This window comes from Protopterus annectens, chromosome 2.part2 (genome assembly GCF_019279795.1).
Source record: "Protopterus annectens isolate FY-2018-M chromosome 2.part2, PAN1.0, whole genome shotgun sequence".
Lineage (NCBI taxonomy): Eukaryota > Metazoa > Chordata > Ceratodontiformes > Protopteridae > Protopterus > Protopterus annectens.
The window spans coordinates 1,028,443,206-1,028,469,324 of NC_056730.1; positions in this window are offsets into that span (position 1 = coordinate 1,028,443,206).

Sequence of the window (26,119 nt, forward strand, 5' to 3'; positions counted from 1 at the left end):
TTTAGCAAAGCATGTAAAGGAAAATCCTTTACATTCATTTTCCTTCTTAGCCATCGACCAAGTTCGATCAGATGGCGGGGGGGGGCTGATTCATTAATCCTCGAAGGGAGAGAATTGATTTGGCAACTTAGACTGGATGCGTGCCAATTTCCAGGCATCAATGACAGATTATCTATATCATGTATATTGAAACTTAAGAGTTTAACTAGATAGTATCTATTGTACCTATTGATTTTCATTATGGCATACATACACAAGTAAAATATAGATAATAGTTTTAATTATAAATATACATACAATAACAAATAAGATAGTTTTTTATTTGATTGTACAGTAGCTTTCAGTAGCAGTTGTTTTGTAGTCGGTAGTAGCATCAGATGAGTAAAGTACCCAGGGGATATTGATGGTTTATTTTCACTTTTATTTTTATTCTGATTTATTGCATTCATTGCATGATGTGACATTAAAATTCCATCATTTACATTCATTAAATTTAACAACATGCTGGCTCATCAAATAAGTAACATCTACTATTTTTATATGTTTTTAATCAATCGGTTTCTTTTTCTGATTAATATAATGTTTTTGAGGAGTTTTTATATGTATTCAATGATATTTTGTATATTCTTCTATAGATAAGATGTGCGGGTATTTAAAGGGTAGTGATCGAGTGATGTTTCCGCTTTTATTTCTCTTAGGAGTTTTCTGAGGAAGTTGGTGTATTGTAACCAACGAAAAGCTTGGGGAGAAGCTTAAACCTAATAAATTTTGTTCGTTTTACACTTTGGCGACTTGGAGTTTTATTTTGGTGTTCTCAAGGAATGGAGGAGTTTCGTGCATCTCATCTCTTTTACAGTGTGTCTAAATTTCCTTGGTTTATCCACAGCTCTGGTGACTGACTCAAACAAGTCAACCAGGTTGAGCAGACATGATCTACCTTTCACAAAACCAAATTTGGTGGTATCTAGAACTTGGAGAATCCCTATATCCTTGTGAATTAGATCCATGATGATGCGGTCTATACCCTTACATATTAGACTCATCAGGCTAATGGGGCGATAATTCCCAGGGTCTGTAGTCGCTCCCCCTTTATGGAGATGGATGACTGTAGCAGTGCACCATTCAGTAGGGACAAAGCCTGAGATGAGGTTATGATTGAACAGGGCACACAGATGTCATGCCAGTTCACTTTGTAGTTCATGTAGAACACATCCATGGATATTGTTGGGTCCCATAGAAGCTGTATTTTTGGCATTGGACAATGCAGCTTTAACTTGTGCTGCAGTAATGCTGGGTGTCTAGCATTTCTCCTGTATTGTGATTGGTCCTTTAGGGGGGAGAGAGGGGTAAAGTTGGCACTGAATCTGTCGGCCAGTATGTGGGCAATATCTGTTGGCTCAGTATAGGAGGTACCATTGTGCAGTAACTCAGACCAAACCTGGGCATTGCCATGGAGATTCTTGATATAACCATAGAAGGCTTTGTGGTTGTTTTTAGTGTCTGCCACAATTCTGCCTTCATAGCTGGCTTTAGAGGTTTTGATGAGGGATCTCAACTTTCTGTTGAGGCTAATAAGGGATTTTTCCAGTCTCGGGATTTCGCCTTTTTCTGCAACAGCTTCTTCCTTCTGTTGTAGAGTTTATTAATGGCAGGAGACTGCCAGACTGGCTTCCTTTTTTTGGAGGAGAGAATCTTGGTTCTGTTGGGTATGGCTAGTTCTATACATTTATGTACATGTTCGTACAGTACATTGATGTATGATTCGGCAGTCGTGCATCTATTTTCCATTGACATGGGTGCTGTGAAGTTAGCCACCTCTGTTTATAGGAGCCTAAAGTCAGCTTTGGAGAAATTTTTCATGGTGGTTACCTTTGCGGGAGTTATGGGTGAGATGTGGATTTCTATGGTGATTAGTTTGTGGTCAGATCTAACCAGGGAGGAATTGAATATTGGAGTAGGGCAATGGTTGCCCATGCTAGTAATAACCAGGTCAAGGATGTTGCTTCCTCTAGTGGGGGTAAGAATGAGCTGGTCCAGGGCATTGGAACTGTTGAATTCCAGGAAGCGTTTGGCCAGTGTATTGGTGCATGAATAGTTTTCCCAGTTGATGGAGGGGTATTTGAAGTCATCTAGTATGAGAGTGTTGGGTTGGACCCTAATAGTTTACAGGGTGCTTAGGAACATGGAGTGAGAGTCTTGGGACATGGCTGGGGATCTATAGCAGGCTACAACCTGAATCACCGTCTTATCCAATGCTAGTTGTACCTGAAGTATCTCAGATGTGTTATGCTGTGCTACTAGTCTGGAGGTGTGCATATCCTTTATGAATATGGAGGCACCACTGCCTTTGGAGCTTTGGTCCATGTTCTGGGGCTGAAAGTTGTGGAATGAGTTATAGCCTGGTAGCACAGGGGAGTTTGCTGCTGCCTTAAATCAGGTCTTCGTTACAGCACAAATGTCTATGTTCTCCATTTTGAGGAGTGCTTCAAGCAAGTGCATCTTGACATTTAGACTTATAGCACTGAGCAGCATTACCCTCAGATTGCATTTATTTATAGCGCTTATAAAGGTAATTTAGTCTTTGTAACATCACCTAAAAAAGCTCTATGGGGTGGCAAGAGCCTTAGCCAGTATTCAGAAACCCAGGGGTGGCAGATGCAGGCCATCTCTGGCAAAGCATCGAGGTCTGTCAATCATGTCATCCCAAGCAGACAGCTACTGGATCCCCTTAGAATGACACAGAAACTTAGCCAATTGTATAAGCTAACAAATTTGTGACTAGACACAGCCTATAGGCAGAGAAATGCAACAAATTCAGCCATTGTCCAGTTAAGTTTGCAGTGTCTTTACAATAAATACAGCTAAATCAACATTTAATAAGACAAACCTGTAAACTGATACAACAATTTATACTGTCTGAGGTTTATCTACTACGCAGGTTACTGTATATAGACACCAAAAACAGTTAGCAAACTCACAAATATCCCAGAAATAATCATAGATAGATGCCATCAAGAATAAACATTAAATGTAGACTTAGAAATAACTACAGTACACCTAAATACAAATACCTGCAATGGAGTATTGTTGGTAAAGCAGATTTCAAAAAAGAAAAATACAATATTGTGCATTAAATAAAGATAAAAAAATTACCTTAATCTGCTAAAGCATCCAAAAACATACAGTAAAAGCACTGAAATAATGGCTCATACACACCACTAAAGATTGCAGGAGACAGTAGAGCAGTTAAAAGTTAAAGAAAAGATGGCACCAAACACTAGCTGAGACTGTTTGAAGGTAACAAGGCAGTATGGGAGTAAATAAATGAAAGTACAGGACAAGAATGTGTCCAAAAAGGCTAGGTACAGGAATACATACAGAAAGTGAAACCAGACTGTGTCCACAATATCTATCACTAGAAATATGAGTAGTACAATAATCAATATTTAGACTGTTATACAATATTTAATGACATGAATGCAAAGGAAATGGTAAAGGGAAGAGAAATGCAAAGTATTGAGCTATAGTATAAGGTGGGGTTTACTAGATATCACTGAGTTAACACAAAGCAGTGAGAGGGGGTAAAAAGGAAGGAAATTTAAGAGGTGGACCAGTATTTGCGGAGAAATCGAGATGAACAAGAAGGGTGATAGTAAAGGTGGTGCCCAGTGATGTGCAGAAAGCCTTACAAAGAATGTATAGGTTAGAGGAGAATGATTCAATTAATTTCAAATATTTACTTTATTTGTGTGTGCTGACTAGAGATTTATAGCACTTGAGTAGATGAGATGATACTTTGAAATTCATGTTTGGTGATTTGGGCTTTTTTTTTTGTTTTGTGCTGCAGACTGACTGGAGACTTAACTGACTGAGCTTGTGTGTACTGTTTGAGTATTATGTTGGGTGATTTTGACTTTTTGTTAACACTTTATTTTTTTTTGCTGCTGCAGACTGGAGATTTAAAGCACTGAGCTTGGTGTATGTGTTACTTGAGATTCATGTTGGGTGATTATTGCAGACTTTACCAACTTTATTTTGGTGTGCTGCAGACTGGAGATTTAAAGCACTGAGCTTGGTGTAGGTGTTACTTGAAATTCACATTGGGTGATTTGTAGACTTTTATGACCTTAATCTGCTAAGTATCCAAACACCTACAGTAAAACCACTGAAATAAGGGTTCATACACACCACTAAGGCTTGCAGGAGACAGTAGAGTAGTTAAAAGTGAAAGAAAAAGATTGTAGCATATCAAGTGGAGGCCATACACCTTGCACAGGCCACTGAGTTTGCAGATGCTGAAAAGCTGGTTGATTTTACTTCTTAGCAACAACAGCCAATTTTTTTTACACATCAAATACTGTCTTGGGGATGCAATAGAATTTTACAACAGTTCAAATGACTCAGTGTTTTCCCAGATATAAAGTCACTCAATTCGCAATGATTGCCACTGAGGATATTTCACACACACACACACACACACACACACACACACACACACACACACACACACACACACACATTATCAAAAAACACTTTTTCCCATTTCGGGGTCACAGTGATCTGGAGCCCATCTCCAGAGAGCATTGGGTGCTGGGCAGTGTACACCCTCAACAAGGTGCCAACTCATCACAGGGCACAGACTACAACACTCACTCGCACACCAGTCACATGGTCAATTTCACATTGACAATTCACCTAACCTCCATGTCTTTGGATGGTGGGAGGAAACCAAAGTACACAGAATAACCCCATGTGAATACAGGGAGAACATTCAAACTCCACCCACATGGGATTTGAACCTGGAAACTCAATGGTGGGAAGCATGAGTGATAATCCCACCAGCACCGTGCTGCCCTAAGGATATTTCAAACAAGAAAACAGTGTGCGGTGTTGCTATGTTCAAGCAAAAGTGGAGAAATGTAGTTACAAATGGTTGAAATGCTTTGTTTACATGTTCTGGGCATCACCATCCAAGCTGCAAGTTCTTCATGTCATAGGAATTGCAAGCAGTTATATCCTTTACTATCACAAACTGCATTGCTATTTGTGGAGATTATGATATAATTTGCATACTTGTGCTGTTTAATGACTTTTCAGCAAATGTTTTACTTTAAATAGACATGTATATTTCTAAGGTGATCCTTGAGTGGCTTGAAAGGCAACTATAAAATGTTGTATTATTTCTGCTTGTGTTTATGTTGACCAGAGGAATGGCAAACTTTAATTTTCAAATATCTTACATCAATAAAAACTGACTGAACAGATAATCCTGTTCTTAAAAGACATGTTGTGCTATTTCAATGTTTGCAATAAATTAATGAAGAGGTGAAAGAAAAAAGATACTTGAAATAAGAAATTCTGACTACAACAAACAACTATGCATACTTGAGCATGGCTATAAATATTATAGTTCTAGTTTTAAGCATTTATTTGCTTAGAATCAGTAATAAATGCTCAGTAACAAATTAAATAAGCTTATTAAGAAAATGAAGGATGAAATGGCTTAAAACAAGCAAACTTCTCTTACATAAAAACTAGAAAAATCTTGTCAAGCAAAAAAAAAAAAACATGCATTATTTCCTTGATTTAAGATATTTAATCTTACACAGATTTTACTTTTTGCAGTGTACATGCTACAGGACATTCATTTTGCATTCTTGAACTATTGCAGTGTTATACTTGACTGCAGTGACAGTAAAACACACATACAAAGAATATTGCTGTACTGGAAATATTTAGACAGATTTATTTAGGAATCAACAATGCTGCTTAACACTTTATTGGTATTGCTGATAAGTGTCTGTGAAATCTAACACAAAATATCTGCTCATAACATGGGCTACCTCAACCACATAACTTTTGTTCCTGGAGTGGGAAAAAATGAGAGCATTAGGTAACTGATATTGGCCTGGAGACAAACTTGATCCATATTGAGTTGAGCAATACATGTTACAGGAGATTCATTTTGCATTCTAAAACTATTACAGTGTTATATTGACTGCAGTGACAGCAGAACACACATGCAATGAATATAGCCATACTGCATATATTAAGACAGATTTATTTAAGAATCAACAATGCTGCTTAATACATTATTGGTATTGCTGATAAATTTCTGTGAAGTACACACACACAATATCTGCCCATAGAGTGGGCTACCTCACCCATATACATTTTTTACCTGGAGTAGGAGGAACAGAGAACATTATGTGACTGATATTGGCCTGGAGACAGCCTTGGACCATACTATGAGTTGAGCAATACATACACAAGCAATGCATACAGCTCTACTGCAATGGTTATGACAACACAATCCTGCTGTACACCATTTTGCTTACTGTTCCTATTACTGGTATTGTTTATTGCAATACACTTGTTATTGCTCATTTATTGCGCTACAGCTCTAATTGCCCATTTATTGTACTACAGTTCAACTTGCCCATTTATTGCACTACAGTTTTTATTGTGTATACTTCACTGGAGTACATGTTTTACACTTTATTGCTTATTGCGCTACAGTTAGCATAATAAATCTGTGCTTACTACACTCACAGCAAAACCTGGCCAGGTGCCAGGTGTAGGACTGAACATTGTAAGTTCTCTCTGCTGCAGCTGTTAGGAGAGAAGCACACCATTATGCATACCAGTTTTGCAAACATTCAGTTTGCATTTTGGTAAAACAGTGGAAAACATAGTTATTTGTGGGGAATGCCATCTCTTGCCTCTTGGATCCAAGTGTCCAAGGTTCCCCTCTTTCTCCTTTTCAGGTTATCATAATGGTGACGATACTTCTCACCAGTGTGAGGGATACCAGTAACGCTAGTAAGTTCTCTGGACAACTGGTTCCAGGTCTCCACCTTATATACTGAGCCCAAGAAACTATCCTGCCATCAGCTTGGGTTCAAAATTCTGTACCAGAAGCCCAACAAAGACCCTGGACTCCTGTACACCCCATCTCTGTGCCCGAAAGCTTGTACCCTCTCCAACACTTCCTCGCATATCAGCAGATAATAAGGTTCCAAAGAATGTTGCAGAATTCCCATCTATTGCACCTAATATAAGCTGTTTTCCTGCCCTTATACATTATTGAGCAACATTCAAAAGAGTGCCACATCACTTAGCAGCATGCAAACCAGCAAAGCAGAGCTAAGCAGTGCAAAAACTTGCACAACGAGGTTTTAACAAAGATTAGCACTGCACACAGAGTAGTAGCCATTAGCATGTTTAAGCAGTGCTCAGCACAGTGCAGCAGTGCCATATTTCACAAAATTGTTTTTAAAATTAAACACAAATACTAACTTAAATTATAGACATATTATGACTGCTATGGATTCAAACCCAGGACCTACTAAGCATTAGGCTGTAATTATACCCATTTAGCGACTTGGATATTATGAAAACTAGTATAACTTCACATATACTACTAGGCTACCTGTTACCATTGCTGAGCACTGTGCCACACCATACAAACACGATTAAACAGACCCAGAAATAAATAATTATATCTGGTTTCTATTTTTAGATGTTTTGCAGGTATCAGCTATGTATGTATAAGTGCCACTCAGCTTTGTGGTTCTGTGCACCACGCCATGCAAAAGACAATTAAAAAAAAGAAAATTTAATTATGATAATTAATTACATCTGGTTTCTATTTTTAGATGTGTAGCAGGTGTCAGATGTCTATATGTGTGTACAGCTTGGCATTGTTGAGCTCCATGCTGTGCCAGACAAGCATACAGAGGAAAAATAAAATCAAAAACAAAAATTCATAAACAAATATTGCACATTTAAAATGATTCACAACATTTCAACAGTAGCGGGGAGCATTACAGGGAGCCTCACCCTATACATAACATGTTACCTGGCGTGCACAACCACGGGTAGCCTCTACACTACAATTCAATATCCCTGTCCCTATGCTCTCCCTCAGCAGTGCACCATCATTAATATACATGGCACTCTCTGAATCGTGATGGCTGAGAATTATATATATATATATATATATATATATATATATATATATATATATATATATATATATATATATATATATATATATATATATATATATATATATATATATATATATATATATATATATATATATATATATATATATATACATATATATATATATATATATATATATATATATATATATATATATATATATATATATATATATATATATATATATATATATATATATATATTTTTTTTTTTTTTTTTAGTTATTTCATTTTATTTTACATTTGTTTACCAGGGAAGTCTGACTGGCACAGGTCCTTTTTCAGAGGAGGCCTGGGGAGAAAAGCTCCAGTAATAAAAGTTTACAAATGTGAAAATATAAATACATATACAACGATTAATAATACATACATATGTAAGAAAGAAGCAGTCAATTTTCATCATGTATGTGAGAAACAGTGGTAAAGTTAGAGATTAGTATAGAGATTTACAAATGTATGCTGCATAAATTTCTTTGCTAGTAAAACTAAGATGTATAAAATAATAAGCTCTATAGTTAGAATCATTCACATTAGCATTCAAAAAGAGTGAATCACCCACAGTGAAAAATACAGTTTAGAGATACAAAAAGGCTGTTTACCTATAGGTGTTGTTGTTTGCATCACTGAGAGTTTTGTTTTACATTATTTCTAGGGATAACAAGCTAGCAGAGAGAGTAAAGGGGCTCTATCCAGGAGTGTTACAAGGTCATAGCCAGGTGTCATTGAAATGTGACTTTAGGAGCCTTTTAAATTGTGAAATAGAGCTATTTGTGATTACAAAGGTTGGAAGATTATTCCATATTTTGGGAAAGTAGTTAGAGATGAGGGAATTCCTTGCATGTTTGTTGGCTTTAGTAGTATCTAAAAGGTGTAGGTTACTAGAACAGGGACAACGTGAGCTTTTGAGTGGGTGTGTAATATTTTGGATAGCAGGAGTTTGATCAAGCTGGTGAAGAATTGTGTGTGAAAGGGTAAGTTGGTTAAAGTGTAAAAGCTGAGGAAGTTCAAGCCAATTCCTTTGTTTAAGAGTTGTACCGTGATGCAACCTATAGGAGACACCTGTATGCAAACTTTCCTATTTGTATTATAGCAAGTTCCTAGTTGATTAAGTCTGTTTTGTGGAGGTTCTTTAGTACTGGGGAAACATAGAGAAGGATTGATAGGAGATATATACAGGGTATGATAGCTTTTGTGTTTTTTGTAAAAAAAATGTTTGGGTATAGGAGACCTAGTTTCTTGTGGACCTTCTTGATGGTTTGGGCTATGTGTATATCAAATTTTAGGTTATCGTCATTTTCTACCCCAAGCAGTTTAGTGTGTGATACTGTGTTGATCATGGTTTAATTTTTGGACAAGATAGTAAATGAGTGTGAAGCTGAGTGAGATCTAGTTGGGCTAAAGAAAAACAGTTTAATTTTATTGGGATTCAAAATGAGTTTGTAGTTACTGACCCATGTTTTGACAGATAAGAAGGAATTTTGAGTTAAGTGGTGGAGGGCTTGTAGTGTGGGTGCGACACATATTAAGACTGAGTCATCTGTTTATTGAACTACAGAGGCATGAGGTGTGGAGGTGCTGAGTTGGTTGGTGAATATAGAGAAAACTAATGGACCAAGGGTGGAGCCTTGTGGAAGCCCTATGTGAACTGGGAGCAGAGGGGTGAATTGATTCTGCCACTGAATGGCTTGTAGTCATCTGGTTATGTAGTTCTGTAACTATGTAATACTAGATTTAATAAGGTTTAAGGTGGACAGAATATTAATAAGTTTATTGTGATCTACCATATAAGGCTTTGTGACAGATCTAAGAATATGGGACATACATATTGTCCGTTGTTTCTGCGTTGGTTAGCACTATTAGTAAAGGACATTAGTGTGGTTGTGGTGCTGTGAAATAGTCAAAATCCATGTTGGGTGTGTGATAGTTTGTGGGTGAGAAGGTTGCTCATTAGTTGAGTATGCACTACTCTTTCAAGTATTTGGATAAAGGAGACAGGATGGCAATAGGGCAGTAATTTGTGAATTCTGTGGAATTACCTCCTTTGTGTAGTGGCAGGATGTGGGAGGTTTTACTAATACTAGCTGCATGCTTTTTAGATATTGACCTGTTTATGAGAATGGATACTGGATAGGATATATCATCAGTGGCAAGTTTTAGAAAGTCAGCAGGGAGATTATCTGCAGCTAATGTGCTTGGCTTCAGTTTTTGAAGTATTTTATTATGCATTTAACAGATACTGGGTGTAAGCTAAAGTGTGGAATGGTATTATAGGAGGAGGTACTGATTGAAGGGGGGAGATGTATGGCTGTTGCTGTTATCCTGAGAATTTTCCAGGGCTTCAATTGTTTCTGCAAAGTATTTACTGAATTGTGTTGCTATATTGTTAGTATTGTTAATTGTTGTTGGGTTAGAGGTAGTTGATTTACCTGGATGAAGTATGTTATTAATTGTTGTCAAAAATTGTTGAGGCTGTTTTGCTTGCATATTCTGAATATTGTGGTAGTAGTAAATGTATCTGATTTCACTCATTTTTTGGCTTTGTTACATAACTCAGGGTATTTTTGTCATGCTAGTTGTGTTTTATTTTTGTGAAGTTGCTCCCATGCCTTTAGTACTGATCTACATTCTTTAGTTAGCCAGGATGCATAATTGGATTTAATTCTGATAGTTCTTGGTGGTGAATAGTGGTTTAGCATGTTTAGGAAGGTAGTTTGGAAGGTGGTTACTGCATCCTCTAGTGGTAGCTGTTTTAGGGAATCCCAGTTGCAACTATTTAGCACAGAAATTAAATTGTTTAGGTTAAAGTTTTTTTTGTCTTTGATTAGGTGACAGGTGGTCTGGGTGGATAGAGGAGTGTGTGTATGAAGAAGAAAGATTGGATGCTCGTCACTTACGCTATCAGGAACACAGCCTGTTTGAAATGCTAGGGAAGGATTGCTTATCAAAATCCAGTCAAGGATTGACTGTCATTTAGAAGATTTCTCAGTCCTAGTAGGGGATGTGATTAGTGGGTCTATATTATAACATCGAAGTCTAAAAACATTGAATGTTATAATATCGACCCCATTCAATCGAAACACCAGAAAACCGAACAGTCAGAATAGCAAATTTTTTCCCTGGGAAAAAATTTGCTGTTCTGACAAACATACACACAACTCAAGCACACCAAAATAAATAATCCACACACATACACTTCACAAAACCCTACACTAAACCAGACATACACCACTAGCTACCCACTTACCTTAACCCACCCCTAACCCTAAGGTCCCTAACTATTGCACACTCACCTTACCCGCTCCCTAACCCTAACTCACCTACCCCACCGTAACCCTCACGTCCACACAATCACACATTTACCTGACCTGTGCCCTAACCTTAACTCACTTAACCCGTCCCTAACCCTAAAGTCTGTCACTACCGCACACTCACCTCACCCGTGCCCTAACCCTAAAGTCCCTAACTACTGCACACTCACCTTACCCCAGTCCGTTCACTCACTTACCTTAACCCAGTCCGTAACCATCGCACCACACTTACCTGAACCCAATCCGTAAGCTCCATTCGCTCACTTCCCTAAACCTGGTCCATAACCATCACACCATACTGCTGAAATAGCGAAGCCACGGAACACCAAAATCTTACCCTATATAAACTTTTGATGTTCCGAGGCTTCGCTATTGTCAGCTTTTGCTCTAAAGGTTTGATATTATAACAGTTTTTGAACTTCGATGTTATAATATAGACCCGTGATTAGTCAGGTGAATCCATGGAGGTTTAGTTGATCTGTTGGATTTTGTGAGGAGCATTTGAGCCAATCAATGTTAATGTCACCTAGCAAGATAGTTTCGTGTGGTAGGGATGTGGTAATCCAATGGAGTAAATTTTCCAAGGTGGGGATATTTCTGCCTGGTGTAATATAACCTCCTATGATGTTAATGTGCTTTTGGGGTTAATCTTAGCAAATAGAAGTTCAGAATTATCAAAGTCAGGGGTAGCTATATCTAAATGGTCAAGTATTTGATGAATTTTGAAGAGGATTGCTACTCCTCTACCCTTTCTTATTAACCTGCCTTTACTCAGAATATTATAACCAGGAGCTGTTATCTCATTGTTGTTAGTGTTGGGTATTAGCCATGTTTCAGTTAATATTACTATATCTGGAGAGTATAGTGATAGTAGGTCATGCAGGTCATGAATTTTATTAGCAATACTCCTTATGTTCATGTTAAGGAGGAGTAGAGATGATTGTTTGTTATGGTGTAGGTCCTATGCTGATAGAGTTTGAGCTACTCATTATGTCAGATGGTGACATGGGGCAGGGGTTGGGGTATATGTCCCCAGAATGAATTAACAGAGTGAGAATTTGTGAGTAGACTTTCATACGTTTATTAAGTAGTTTGTCATGTTTTTGAGAGTTGGGAGAAACATACCCTGGAAGATGGGATCTTTTTAGATGATAGTCAGTGTCGGTGCAGAGAATAGCGTAGGTGTTATAGCATAGTATGTAGGTTTGTTTAGGTATGTAAGTGGAGTGGTTTGCCAGGGAAGATAATTGGTATTTTGTAGAAGAGTATGGTATGATGTGAGGGAATATAAGACTAGTAAGATGCTAGCAGTAATAGTTTGGAGGACAGTTATTTGAAAGTACCTCATAGTGAGGGAAGGCAGTTAGAATGACACTATTATGTGTGTGAAAAGAGTAGTGTGTGAGTATAGGATCTACTGGAAGTGAAGAGTTTTGTGGGTGAGTAAGAGTCTGTTTGCAGTAGGGGTTTAATTAGTATGTTTAACTACTACTGATGTAGAATATGTGTTGTTTGAAGTGTGATCTTCTAACTGGTTTATGTAGGTGAGGTCTGGATGGTAACTGGAAGTTATGTGGGCAGGTTTCTAGGTATAAATCAAAGTGAACTGGGGGTGGATGGGAATGTGGACAGGGTAAGGGAGCAAAGTGTGCCCAAGCAAAGCAATGGGGAATGGAGACGGATGGCCCAGACCCCCTGTACAGCACTGAAAAAGAAAAACAATCAGTAAGGTAAGCTATATTTGAAAACAGAGCTGAAATACCAGAGAAGAAAATACGCAGGGGTGTTTTTATATAGGTAATAGTAGGAGGGGTATAGAAGGAGAAGTAGGTAATGGGAGCAGAGAATGCATATATAAACAACTAAAATGTTCTTTATGTAGGCTAGAGTAATAAAGCTAGTGGGGGAGAAAGATATTGGCAGTCTCTTAGTCTAACTGTTAACAAAGGCTGTCAGTAAAAGGAAATAGGAGATATTAGACTGAAGAACAGGGGAAAGTAGGGCAGTATGAAGTGAAGTGCGCTTGGGAGACAAGACGGTGTGATGTACACTGGAACCAGGAGTGAGAGACCAAGGTACAGAGACAGAACTCGCAGGACCAGTACTAAGTCACATACAATCACTGCTAGAGGACGAGGCTACAGAATAGTAGGTCCAGACTTCCACCAATAGAATTATAAATTCTCAGGAACCAAACTCGGCTTGGGCTTCACTGTGTCAACCGAGTTGGAGGGAGAGTTCATTTAATAAGAGCAGAGCGAATAAATGTTAAGTACTAATAGTAGGGACTAGCTGGACAGTTGAAACAGAAAGGGTGAATAGCTTAGCTACCTGTTAGGTATTTACAAGACATAGTGCAGGCAAATGCTTAATAAAATCAGCTCTACTAGCTTAATAAAATCTGCTAGTACTAGCTTATAACAGAAAGTAAGTGGTTCATTCACTTAGTTCATATTTAACAGAGCTAAACACAATTAGTTGAGGGGTGTCACTAAGGAGCTCAGATACTACACCAAAAATACAGTCATGCCAGCTATGCTTGAAATACATTAATCTGTTAATTTCTATACTTGGAATAATGCTGTATAGAAGCACCAATTACATACAGAGGTATAACGGAATTGAGGCTATACCAAGTTGCTGAACCAATGTATTGATCTATTTTGGAAGGGATATCTAGGAGTTAGTATGTACAATACAGGATATTCTTAGCTAGGGTGTTGGGAAAATCTTGTGGATTACTATCACCATCTAGTGGCCATTAATGGTATTAGGCATGCTACAGTTCAGAAGGAAAATAAAGTAAAGGAAGCTGCTAGGAGATGAAAAAGATCTTCCCAAATAGAAGTTTATGAACTCAAAGTATGTCAGAGACTGCACACACAAAGTGTTAACAATTGTACAAAGCAGTGGGAATGACCAAATTAACAGTGGGTATGTCAAAATCAAAAGCATGCACAGAGGGAATAGCAGCTAAGGTAAAAATGAACATTTACTTGGGTCCCATACAGTATTTTTGTGACCAAAGTCAACAACAGCATTACCCCATGGACTATAATGTTTACAGATGACATTGCAATCTGTAGTGAGAGTAGGGACCAGGTTGAGGAGACCCTGGAGAGCTGGAGATATCCTCTAGAGAGGAGAGGAATGAAGGTCAGCAGGACTAAGACAGAACATATGTGTGTGATTGAGAGGGAGGATAGAGGAATGGTGAGGATGCAGGGAGTAGAGTTGTCGAATGTGGATGAGTTTAAGTACTTGGGATCAACAGTTCAGAGTAATGGTGAGTGTGGAAGACAGGTGAAGAGGAGAGTACAGGCAGGGTGGAATGGGTGGAGAAGAGTGTCAGGAGTGATTTGTGACAGACGGATACCAGTAATAGTGAAAGGGAAGGTCTACAAGAGGGTAGTGAGACCAGCTATGTTGTATGGGTTGGAGGTGGTGGCATTGACAAAAAGGTAGGAGTCAGAGCTGGAAGTGGCAGAGTTAAAGATGTTAAGATTTACATTGAGTGTGACAAGGATGGACCTGATTAGGAATTAGTATATTAGAGGGTCAGCTCAGGTTGAATGGTTTGGAGACAAAGTCAGACAGGCGAGATTGCATTGTTTTGGACATGTGCTGAGGGGGGATGTTGGGTATATTGGAAAAAGGATGCTAAGGATGGAGCTGCCAGGTAAGAGGAAAAGAAGGCCTAAGAAAAGGTTTATGGATGTGGTGAGAGAGGACATGCAGGTGGTTGGTGTGACAGAGCAAGATGCAGAGAACAGGAAGAAATGGAAACAGATGATCCACTGTGACAACCCCTAATGGGAACAGCTGAAAGAGAAGACTTAATAATTAGCAGGTCTCAGTGTCCAGCTCCATGCACCTATATCACATTGAGGCATACAAGATGGTAAGTAGCAGAGTATATTAGAAAAGAGGTAGGCGCCAAATCAGAAATTTTTTTTAAATGGTGCAAGGCATTTTGGGAACAGCTGGGTGAGTGATAAGTGATAGTGCGGGATGAGAGACTGAATGAAGAGGAAAGGCAGTAGTGAATGGGCTGGAATTTTATTCTTTTTACTTATTGTTCTTAAACAGGGGGAAGGAGAGGGAAATAGTGAATGGTCCAGACCCCTTGCACAGCACTGAAGAAAAACAATCAGTAAGGTAATTTATATTTGAAAACAGAGCTGGAATACTGCAGGAGAAAGTATAGAGGAGTGTTTTTATAGGGAATAGCAGGAGGAGATAGAAGGACAAGTAGGTAATGAGAGTAGAGAAAGAATATACAAACAACTACGATGTTCTATATAGAGGACAGAGTGATGAACTGAGTTGGCACTTTTATGTGGCGGCCTTGTATGTTTCACAGTGTGTGTGTGTGTGTGTGTGTGTGTGTGTGTGTGTGTGTGTGTGTGTGTGTGTGTGTGTGTGTGTGAGTGTGTGTGTGTGTGCGTGTGTGTGTGTGTGTGTGTGTGTGTGTGTGTGTGTGTGTGTGTGTGTGTGTGTGTGTGTGTGTGTGTGTGTGTGTGTGTGTGTGTGTGAGTGTGTGTGTGTGTGTGTGTGTGCGCGTGTGTGTGTGTGTATGTGTGTGTGTGTATGTGTGTGTCTGTGTGTGTTTCTCATCTTGTGCTTGCACCATTTCTGACTTTACTTCCTCCCACTTTCTTCCTCATTTGTGTGATGAACTGAGTTAGCACTTTTATGTGGTGGCCTTGTATGTTTCACAGTGTGTGTGTGTGTGTGTGTGTGTGTGTGTGTGTGTGTGTGTGTGTGTGTGTGTGTGTGTGTGTGCGTGTGTGTATGTGTGTGTGTGTATGTGTGTGTCTGTGTGTGTTTCTCATCTTGTGCTTGCACCATTTCTGACTTACTTCCTCCCATTTTCTTCCTCATTTGTGTGATGAACTGAGTTAGCACTTTTATGTGGTGGTCTTGTATGGTTCACAGTGTTCATGCTGCATCTATGTCATGCTTCACTGTGCATGCAGATGTGCATAGAATCAGGCAAGCAACCTCCTGTGCCTCTTTCTCAAGCAGGCAACTACCCATAACATGACCAATACAGAAGAGTCAGAACAGCCATTAACACAGCTGCAGTAATGTCCCATGTGCAGCCTGTTACAAACATGTCAGTGCTAAACTGGTCATTGCTCTTATTTAATCAACTCCTGGCCACATTGTGCTCAATCACTGCATCATTTAATGCAATTCTACAATGTTATGAATCTTTCTTATTACCCATACCTGCATAGTGCTGTCATATTATGTCAAATGTGACTATGCATTTTTGTTAGAAAATGAATTAGATGCATAAAGGCATATACCATTAATAAAATGAGAATGATATACGAAAGTCGAGTAGGAGCCATTTCGTTGCCTAAGAGTACATTGTAGTTAGCTAAAATAGATCTTAAGCTTGGCAGCCAAACTTAGCAAATACATACAAGCGCACAGTCACAAGAGCTTATGGTATGGAGCACATGTTAAATACTATTACTGTCTGTAAGTAGGACTTCAGGTGTATATTATCAATACAGGAGTCTACTGTAGCATGAAATCACAGAATCACATCATCTACAACAAAGGTATAGAAGCAGATATATTAGATACATCAGATAAATATTTGTGAGGTATCAGCTTATCTATTAGTAAACTATTTACAAGATACACGTGGAGATTCATTAACATGTGAGTACACATCATGCTAAGCCTACATACTCTGTTCATGTTAGTGTAATGAACAGCAGTGGTCAGCAGTGCTCATCAAATATATAAGCTATTAAGAAAGGTCATCTAGCAGTACTTGTCTGCGGCCAGAACACCTGCTGTTGGCCCTGTTGGCCACATTGAGGTGTACAGAGGCTCGAGCTCACAATATGAACCACAGGTTATATATACATGCAACTCTAGTAAACAAGCATATGTGGACAGCACAATATAAGGCAAGGGCAATGTTGATTACATAATTAAGAGGCAAAGGAAGCTTAATAAGAAAGTGTTGTTAGATAAAACTAGATTAGTGTACAAATAACAGTAATTAAATTTATTGTTAGTTGTAGAAGTAATCTTATCCACATAGGGAGACATACACTATAAAAAGGAAATGCTGAAAAAAAGATGTACATATTGAATTTGTTAAAATGTAAATGTAAAATGTTTATTCCTGTTTGCTTTTTCTTGATTGTGTTTATGTATGTTAACTGGTCATATTATAACCTGTACTTTCTACTCATGCAATGCCTCTGTATCAGTTACTGTATTATGGAACTTTTCTCCCTGGACCTCCACTGAAAATGGGCTCCTAGACCAGTCGGACACTTTATTCATTTATTTTATTTTTTTTATTTATGTTATTTATTTAACATTGGATTGCCAGGTAATGTCTGACTGGGTCAGAAGCCCTTTTTCATAGGAGACGTGGGGAGAAAAGCTCCAGAAACCTTAAAATAGTAAGACAGTGCAAATAACAGCAGATAAAAGTAAAACTGCATACTATAAAATAAGTAAAATACAGAAACAATGGTGTTATAGCAAAAATACAGTTAAAGCAAAATACAGTGCAATGAATTATATGGAAAATAGTAAAAAATAAATGTGTTTACATGTTCACATGTTCATATAGACAAACAAGTTTATTTTTTTATAGGTAATTTAGTAAAAAGGAAATTGCTACTTCATTGGAAGGTGGAGAATAAATTATATAATCAAGGTGGGACAAGCAGGGGTGTCAGTGGACTCTGAATAGGGGTATTTAGCCTGGGCTAGAAACTTAGCCTGGGGTAGAACAGGATCATAGCCAGTGATTAGTAAAGTGTTCTTTTAGGTGTAGCTTGAATTTGTGGTTGTCAGTGTTGTTTAGGATGTGTTGGGGTAATAGATTTCAGGTTCTGGATATTTTATTAAAGTACAGGGAATCACCATACGTATTGTAGAATTTAGTAACCTTTAGAAGCAGTTTATTGGATGATCGAAGAGCCCAGAGTTTGTATTTCTTTGAACTAGGTCTTTATAGCTGAGCAGTTATCAAGTTTATGGACAATGCTGTGAGCAATGGATAGTTGATTCAGGTGTAATAGGTTAGGTAGCTCAAGCCAGTTGAGTTGTTTAAATGTTGAGCAGTGGTGAGAGCTGTGTGTTAGGTTTGCAGCAAAGTTTGCTATTTTATTATAACAAGTCTCTAAATTGTTTGGATCGGTCTTGCATAGGTTGGTAAAGATTTTTGATGAGTAGAGAAGGGTGGAGAGTAGGTGGGATCTTGCTGCGGCTAGTCTGGAGTTATCTGTTAGGTATTGTTGACTCTGCAGAGTGAGTCATGTTTAATGTGGACTTTTTTGATTGTTAGAGCTACATTTTTGTCAAATTTTAGACAATTGTCTATTTTGATTCCTATCAGTTTAGTTTGATTAACTGGCTCAATTTTAGTCCAGTTGGAGGAGTAGATGGTGACTAGGGGATAGTTGTTTTGGCTTTATTATTGGAAAAGAACATACGCTTAGTTTTCTTTGGGTTAAGTGTGAGTATGAGTTCAGTGAGGTTGTTTTCTATGTCTTGAATTGATTTTTCTGTTTTTTTCTTGTATTTCAAAGAAATGCGGGAGCAGAGCAGATAAAGAAGGCATCATTACAACATTACAAATTAATGCAAAGCAAAATTACAGTTGTTAAAGACTCATATTTAAAAAAAGTCTTTACTGAAATACTTTCATTGATACCTGGAGCTGTGTCAGCTATTAAATGTGGGAGTAGAGCAGATAAGGGAGGCATTGTCAGTGTATTGGATGATAGAGGCTAGTTGGGTTGCTGTCCTTAGGTTATTGGTGAATATGATGAAAAGGAGAGGTCCGAGGATGGAGCCTTGGGGAACTCTGACAGAGATAGTTAGGAGGGGGGAGAGGTTATTTTCCTATTTGGTGGACTGCTGTCTATTAGTAAAGTAGCTGTGGAACCAGGATAATGACGGTAAACTAAGGTTATATGTTGCTAGTTTATTGAGAAGCTTTTGGTGGAAAACTGTATCAAAGGCTTTAGACATATTGAGGAAAATTGAAGAAACAAGTAGGGCTTGGTTTTTGAAGAGGTTAACAGTGTTGGTGAAAATTATTAGTGCAGTATTTGTACTATGAAAATGTAAAAAACACAAGCCAAGTGCAGTTCCACAGCTGGTAAAGAACAACGAAACTCCAAACTCAAATGCAGTCAAAAACATTTTATGAAGAGATGAGCGCTTTTACAATTCAAACAATTGCTTCTTCACCTTTATGTAGGGGGATGATATGTGATATTTTCCAGAGGATAGGTGCATATTGTTCTGAGATAGAGCAGCTAATTAGAATTGATAAAGGAAAACAGATGGAAGAAGCAACTAGTTTTAGGAAATCATTTCGGAACTGATCGGCAGCTGGAAATGAGGGTTTTAATTTGGTTAGGAACTTTTTAATGTAGCTAGTTTGTATGGGCTTAATGGTGAATGAGTTAGGGTTAGGCTCGGTAGAGTTGGGAACTGTTACAGTAGGTGGGAGTTGGTGTTATTGTTTATGAGGGATATAATAGATTTGATAAAGTGTGAATTGAACTGGGAGGCTAAACTATCAGTAGTGTTAGTAGTTGATGGTGATGAGGTAGTGGACCTAACAGGATTTAAGAGATGTTTTTATACTTTGCCAACATTTTTGAGGGTTATTCTCATGTTTTTGTTGGGAGGTGAGGAAGTAAGATTTTTTTGTCAAGGTTAATTGATTTTTTGGCTTGATTTCTTATTTTTTGATAATCAATGAGGTCAGCTTTGTTTTTGGTACTGTACATTGGTAAATTGACAAGGGTCTGTCTCTTTGTTTGAGTAGTACTTTTGGTATCCCTAGTGAGCCAAGGAAGTTATTCAGCTTTGGTGTGAATTTTTCTAATGGGAGCTAAGTTGTTTAGAATTTAAAGTAAGGTATTGTTAAAGTACTGAACTGTGAGATCTAACTGGAGGGATTTTAAGGGTGTCTAGTGTCATTGCTGACAGAGTATGTTGAATAAGGGAGAGGAGAAGTTTTTTTTTTTGCTATGGATGTGCTTATATATGATATTGTTGGGGGTATGAATCCATTTCCTGAGAAGAAAGGTTGGTAAATGATCACTTAGGGTGTGTGGAAGGCAGTCTGCTAGGTGACCTAGATTGGGTTTATTTATTAGTATTCAGTCTAGTATTGATTGATTTTTTGGAGCATTGTCAATATAAGTGGGAGAGTTAATAGGTTGAGTGAAGTTATAGAGGTTGATAAAGTTGGAGGGGTTATCAGAGGAACAGGTTAGCCAGTCTAGGTTGAAATCACTTATGATTATTATTTCTTGGGTAAAATTGGAAGATTCCCAGCAGAGAAGGCTTTCTATGCTGGATAAGTTGTTTCCAGGGGTAGGTAGATGGCGATTATAATTATGGTTTTATGGGAATTGATTTGTAGGCATGTGGTTATTAATTTGGAGTTGGGAAGGTCTGGTGGAGTGCTGTTGAGATGTTCTAGCTTAAGAGAATCTTTAAACATGATAGCAACCCCACCCCTTGCATTGTTTAATCTATCAAGTCTGATAATGTAAATTTTAGGTAAGATTTCTTCATCTTTTATATGAGGTTTATGCCAAGTCTCATTTATGATAGCAATATCAGGTGAACAGAGGGCAAGAGCAGCATGAAATTCATGTAGTTTATTTTTTATGCTTCTTAGGTTGACATTTATAATTAATAGGTCAGAGCTGCTATTTTTTGTATATGGAAGATTGCCTGAGACGTTGATAGGATCTTGAGTGCATGGGTTAGTTGTGGGGGGGGGGGGGCAGGGAAGCTGAGAGGATTTGGAGTCTTGGGCCTGGGTTTGGATGTATGACTCCACATAGTTTAATCTGTGAAAGACAATATAGAAGGAGGTGTGTGAATTTATATAGCAGTCTGGAATATGTGTGTGAAGGGAAATGTGGTAGATTGGTGCAGGTGTCTTTATAAGTAAATAAAAGTGTATTACTGTTGTTATACAGTTGTGGAGAAATTAGTATGTAAACAAATGTAACCTAACTAACTAACTAACTAACTAAACAGGCTACAGTGTAAAACCAAAACAGAAAATCAGATATACCTACAATGAATTTAAATTGCAAAGTTGAGATAACACTTGACAATGAAAGTAGATACATTAGGCAATATTGCGTATACTGCATGTATTGAACATCTGTATCGAGAAAGTTATATGTTGTAACCAACATTATGTTGCAGTCCCTGCCTATCATGTAAAACAGCTGTACTGAACTCTAAAGCTGTTGCCTTATGCTCTTCAAATTTGTTGGCACTTACATAGAAATGCTATAAATCATGCATTGTATATTAATGTAAATTGCACAATCGTTTATACAGTTATAAAATATACTGTACATCTTCCACTATACATTTCCTGAGACATGCTCAGAAAAATGTTGTACTCACATGAGTATATTAAGAATGCTTACCTACACCTGTGTTACATATTTATGGTCCTTCTCTGCCATTGTGATGCATACTGTGTGAGTAATCAAAGGAAATAATTTACATCCACATGACTGATAATAGAATATACTAACAAGAATTGCTATGGCAGTGTACACACCTGTGACAATATGGAAATTCTGAGAAGAAACACAGACACATGTGAAATAAATCCAGTAATAGTACTACTTGAGGGGAAAAAGCATTTGTGGCAGTAAACTGCATGCTGCGAATGGTAGAAAGTGTAACTGTTCCTACATGCTATGTATGTATGTATGTAGCAAAATACAGAAGGACATGACACATACACAGAACTGTCACACGGACCAGCATATTAAGAGAATAATGAAATTATATACATACTAATAGCTGTCTAACTATAGCAGATGTTACATACGTACTTATTTGCAAAATTAGGGGTATGATCATCGCATACCTCTCAACCTCTTAAAGCTAGAAGTCTGGACAAAGCCATAAATAAAAGTGGGACAAAGGCTCAAAAAATAGGGACAATTTTTAAATACTGCTCTTACAAACTTAAAAAGTTGATAGAATAGCATATTTTGCATTAGCATGCATTTTCTGAAGGACGTGAAGTCTGAAACTCAAATGTTTATCATTATTTTATAACTTCAATCTTTAATGATTTGCTGCTAATTTGTCAGAAAACCACAGTTTTATGAAAAATGGGCCAAAATATGAGGCAAAAATCTGGACATTCTGTGAAAATCTCTACAGTTGAGAGGTATGTTATGACATACTAGCATGCACATAAATCAAGGTAAAACGCATGTATACTCATTCCCTTGAAAAATGGGGCTGGGTGTATAGGAATATCATTATGTAAATCACTATGCATAAGATGTATGCATGTGTATAAGACACATGTAGATGTATCCCAGACAAAGACTTAAACCAAACCAAATTATATGCCAGCATTATAGTCTTATCACATCAATTACTCGAGAAATACATCAAATGTTGGGCTAGAATTATCTGAGTATGATGCATTTGTGGTAGTGTAATCAGTGATATAATGTGCCTCCTTTGTACTGCAAGTGCCACACCATACATGTTGAAATAAAAAGGTCTATCAAAGTACACATGTGAATGCAGTGTGCCATCATGTTGTACCTGATGTTTAGCCCTGGAGTTAGCCTTATTAAAGACATTAGTAATGCCTGTATGACAATACAGAAACAAAAATCACACCCAGGTGAAATATTAAACTGCATTAGCAAGTGACCTGCTGGCAGCACCTTTCACATACTCTGACTGTACACTGGCCTGTGACAAATGTCATCCTCCATGTATAGGTCAAAAACTCCACTGTGCGGATACTGACAAAGCCAGTCTTCCAGAGGCTAAGTCTACTTCATTTTCACAAAGAAGAACAAATGATAACTATCTCATGACATTGAGTAATTAATGTCCATTGTGCTAAATGACACATCTAATACATCATTACCATGGGTATGCTCATAAGGAAGTACACCATCAACTACCCAACACAAAACCAAAAGAAAACATCATAAAACTTGCCCAGTTAGATTTAGTGATAATTTTGCAGCATAGTATGCCTCAAAATGATGAATACACCTTCTTTTCCTATAAAGCCCTATATTGTGAACAAAACAATGGTGTTTATGTAAATATTTGCATTAATCATGCAGTACATATCATTATTATTTGGATAACCAAATAGTGCCTGTGAGGATTCAGTACCACACACAGTAGTTACATCTTGCCAAACCTTAGCACATGGCTGTGGTCAGACCTCAGAGAGAGGTACATCAGCCGTTGATGCCACAGAAAGAAGCATAACTGGTGTGTCTTGAAGAACACACTTGAATTGATTAATATCAGTAACCTGCTTTAATGGATAACCTCTAACATGGAGTCTGAGACCTAACAAAAATCCCTCTTACTGTACCAGATATTTAGTAAATCCACTCCTATCTATCTCAATAGTCTGATAGACAGACCTTACCAGTTTCAAGCCCATACCTGTCATGCTCCATGCTCTACAGAGCTGTGTAGTAACTGCTTCTGTCTCAGGAGGTAGTAATTTAGAGTGTCAAACGTAGTCTGAGGGATCAAAAGGATGTAGCTATGTCAATGTTCACCACATGTGATTTAGCCATATCATTGTTTGTTGCATAAGCCACTGTTATGCATCCATACTATACAGCAAATAAAAATTTCCAGATTTAAACTAATGCCTATCTGGGTAAAATTGCTGTATAAGTTATTTTTAATTGCATGTACCCCATGAGATCTCTGATCACAAGTAGTACAGAACACTATTTGATAGTATAATTTCTCCATGTCTTTTGGGTTTCTTATACCATGACAGGAATGGACTAAATTCCTAAGTCAAAGTATGATTAAAGTTTATGAAATTAATATTGTTTTGATCTTTGATGTTAGCAAAAGTGCTCTTAGAAGCACCCACAAAGTGCCCTGAAATGACTCCTGCAATTCATACGAAGTTATATGTATCATAAAAGATGAAAAGAAAACCCACTGGAGCCACCACAACTGGTAAAAACATTCCCCCGGATTTACAAAAGCTTGCATGGAGTGCAAGAAGAGTGTAGGAGCTCCCGCCGGCAATATGTCTGCCGTGCGATCCAGGTACAGCCGGCAGGGGCATGCACAAGAGCTGCTAAAGCTACTCTTGCACAGACAGCATCATGGTATGCAAATTACCTCATCTGCTGGTGAAAGCCATGCAAATGAGGTAAATTTGCGATCCAGGAAACACTAACCTGTCCGTGGAAGATTAGTGTTAGCTGCAGAAATGTACTCCGTTGGTAACGGAGTGCATTTCTGCAAATAGCTAAACGGAGCTATGACAGCTCCAAATAAAGGATGCATACAGTTGAGGAAGCATGCCAATGGCCAAATATAAGGCCATTGGCATTATATAATGTTTAAAAATATAACAATTTAACTTTTTTTTGCCCGATCTCTGATGTTTAAGCATAGCGCAGCACCGCGCAAACGTGCAGCGCTTATAAAAACAATAAAATAATTAAAAAAAGCCCAAAATAGGCATTTTCACTAAAAAGCTTATTCTGCCATGCATGTGAATGGCAGGCTGAAGACAACATGCCAGTGAGTAGTGGTTGCTAAGGGGGGGGAGCTCAGTGTGAGAGATGTAACCATGCATTACTAGGCAATCCTATGCAAATGAGGATAAGAATAGTGAATCCCAATTTTCCCCAGCATGTGAGGCATGTCCCATGAGTGTAAGAGTAGGAGTAGGTGAGTAGAAGAGTAGAATATAGGTGACATCATGAGGGGGTCTGTCAGACAGGCTGTAAGCTAATTGGAGCACAGTGGCTTGTGTTTGCTTTGAGTTGCTCAGGATTGCAAGAGGCGTGCCTACAGTTGTCCTATTTGAAAACCTCAAACCAAAGGTGCACACTGTTAAAAGATAGGAAACTCCTTGCAAACATGCATGCAGTGTTTGCGCATGTTTGTGCAATGCTGCCCCGGGCGGAAACAGAAAGGCAAAAGGAAGGAAAAGAAGTAGTAGGAAGTTAACCAAGGAGAACTAGCAGAGCTGCCAGGTGAAATATATCAGAATCAGCCAATTACACAGGCAGCAGACTAGCCCAGCCAAGCCCAGCACTTTAAACTCTGCAAACACCATTCCTCCCTATTTCTTCTCAAGAACTCTACAACACTGCAGTATACAAAGAGGGAAAGCTTAAAAAGCTTAAGTCAGACAAAATGTTAGGGGCTGCTCTTGCTATCATAAACCAACATGTGCAAGGTGCTGAGGGTGGTGATGTTGTAAATGCTGCTGAGCAACCCACAGTGAGGAGATGGAAAAGAGTGTACAGACCCAGGGTAACCTACCAGGGGCTACATGAGCTGGAGATAGTGGAGTGCTACAGGGTGGACAGAGACCTCCTACAGCAAATTGTTGAGCTTTGCTGGCCATGCCTCACACACAGAACCAACAGAGGGGAACCCATCCCAGTGGATACCAAGGTATGTGTAAGCCTACGAATACTAGCTGCAGGTACCCTGAAAAGACCAACTGGTGATATGATGAGAATTTCACAGGCATCAGCATCCAGGGTACTCCACCATTTCCTGGATGCCATGTCAGCACATGTCGGTGACCACGTATATTTCCCCAATTCCCGTGAGGCATTGGCCAGCAATATGTGTCTTTTCCACAAAATAGCAGAATACCCTGAGGTAGTGGGTGCAATAGACTGCATGCATCAAAGCACCACCCGGTGAGCGGGGTAGGGTCTACATCAACCACAAGGGCTTCCGCTCCATCAACTGCCAGTTCAT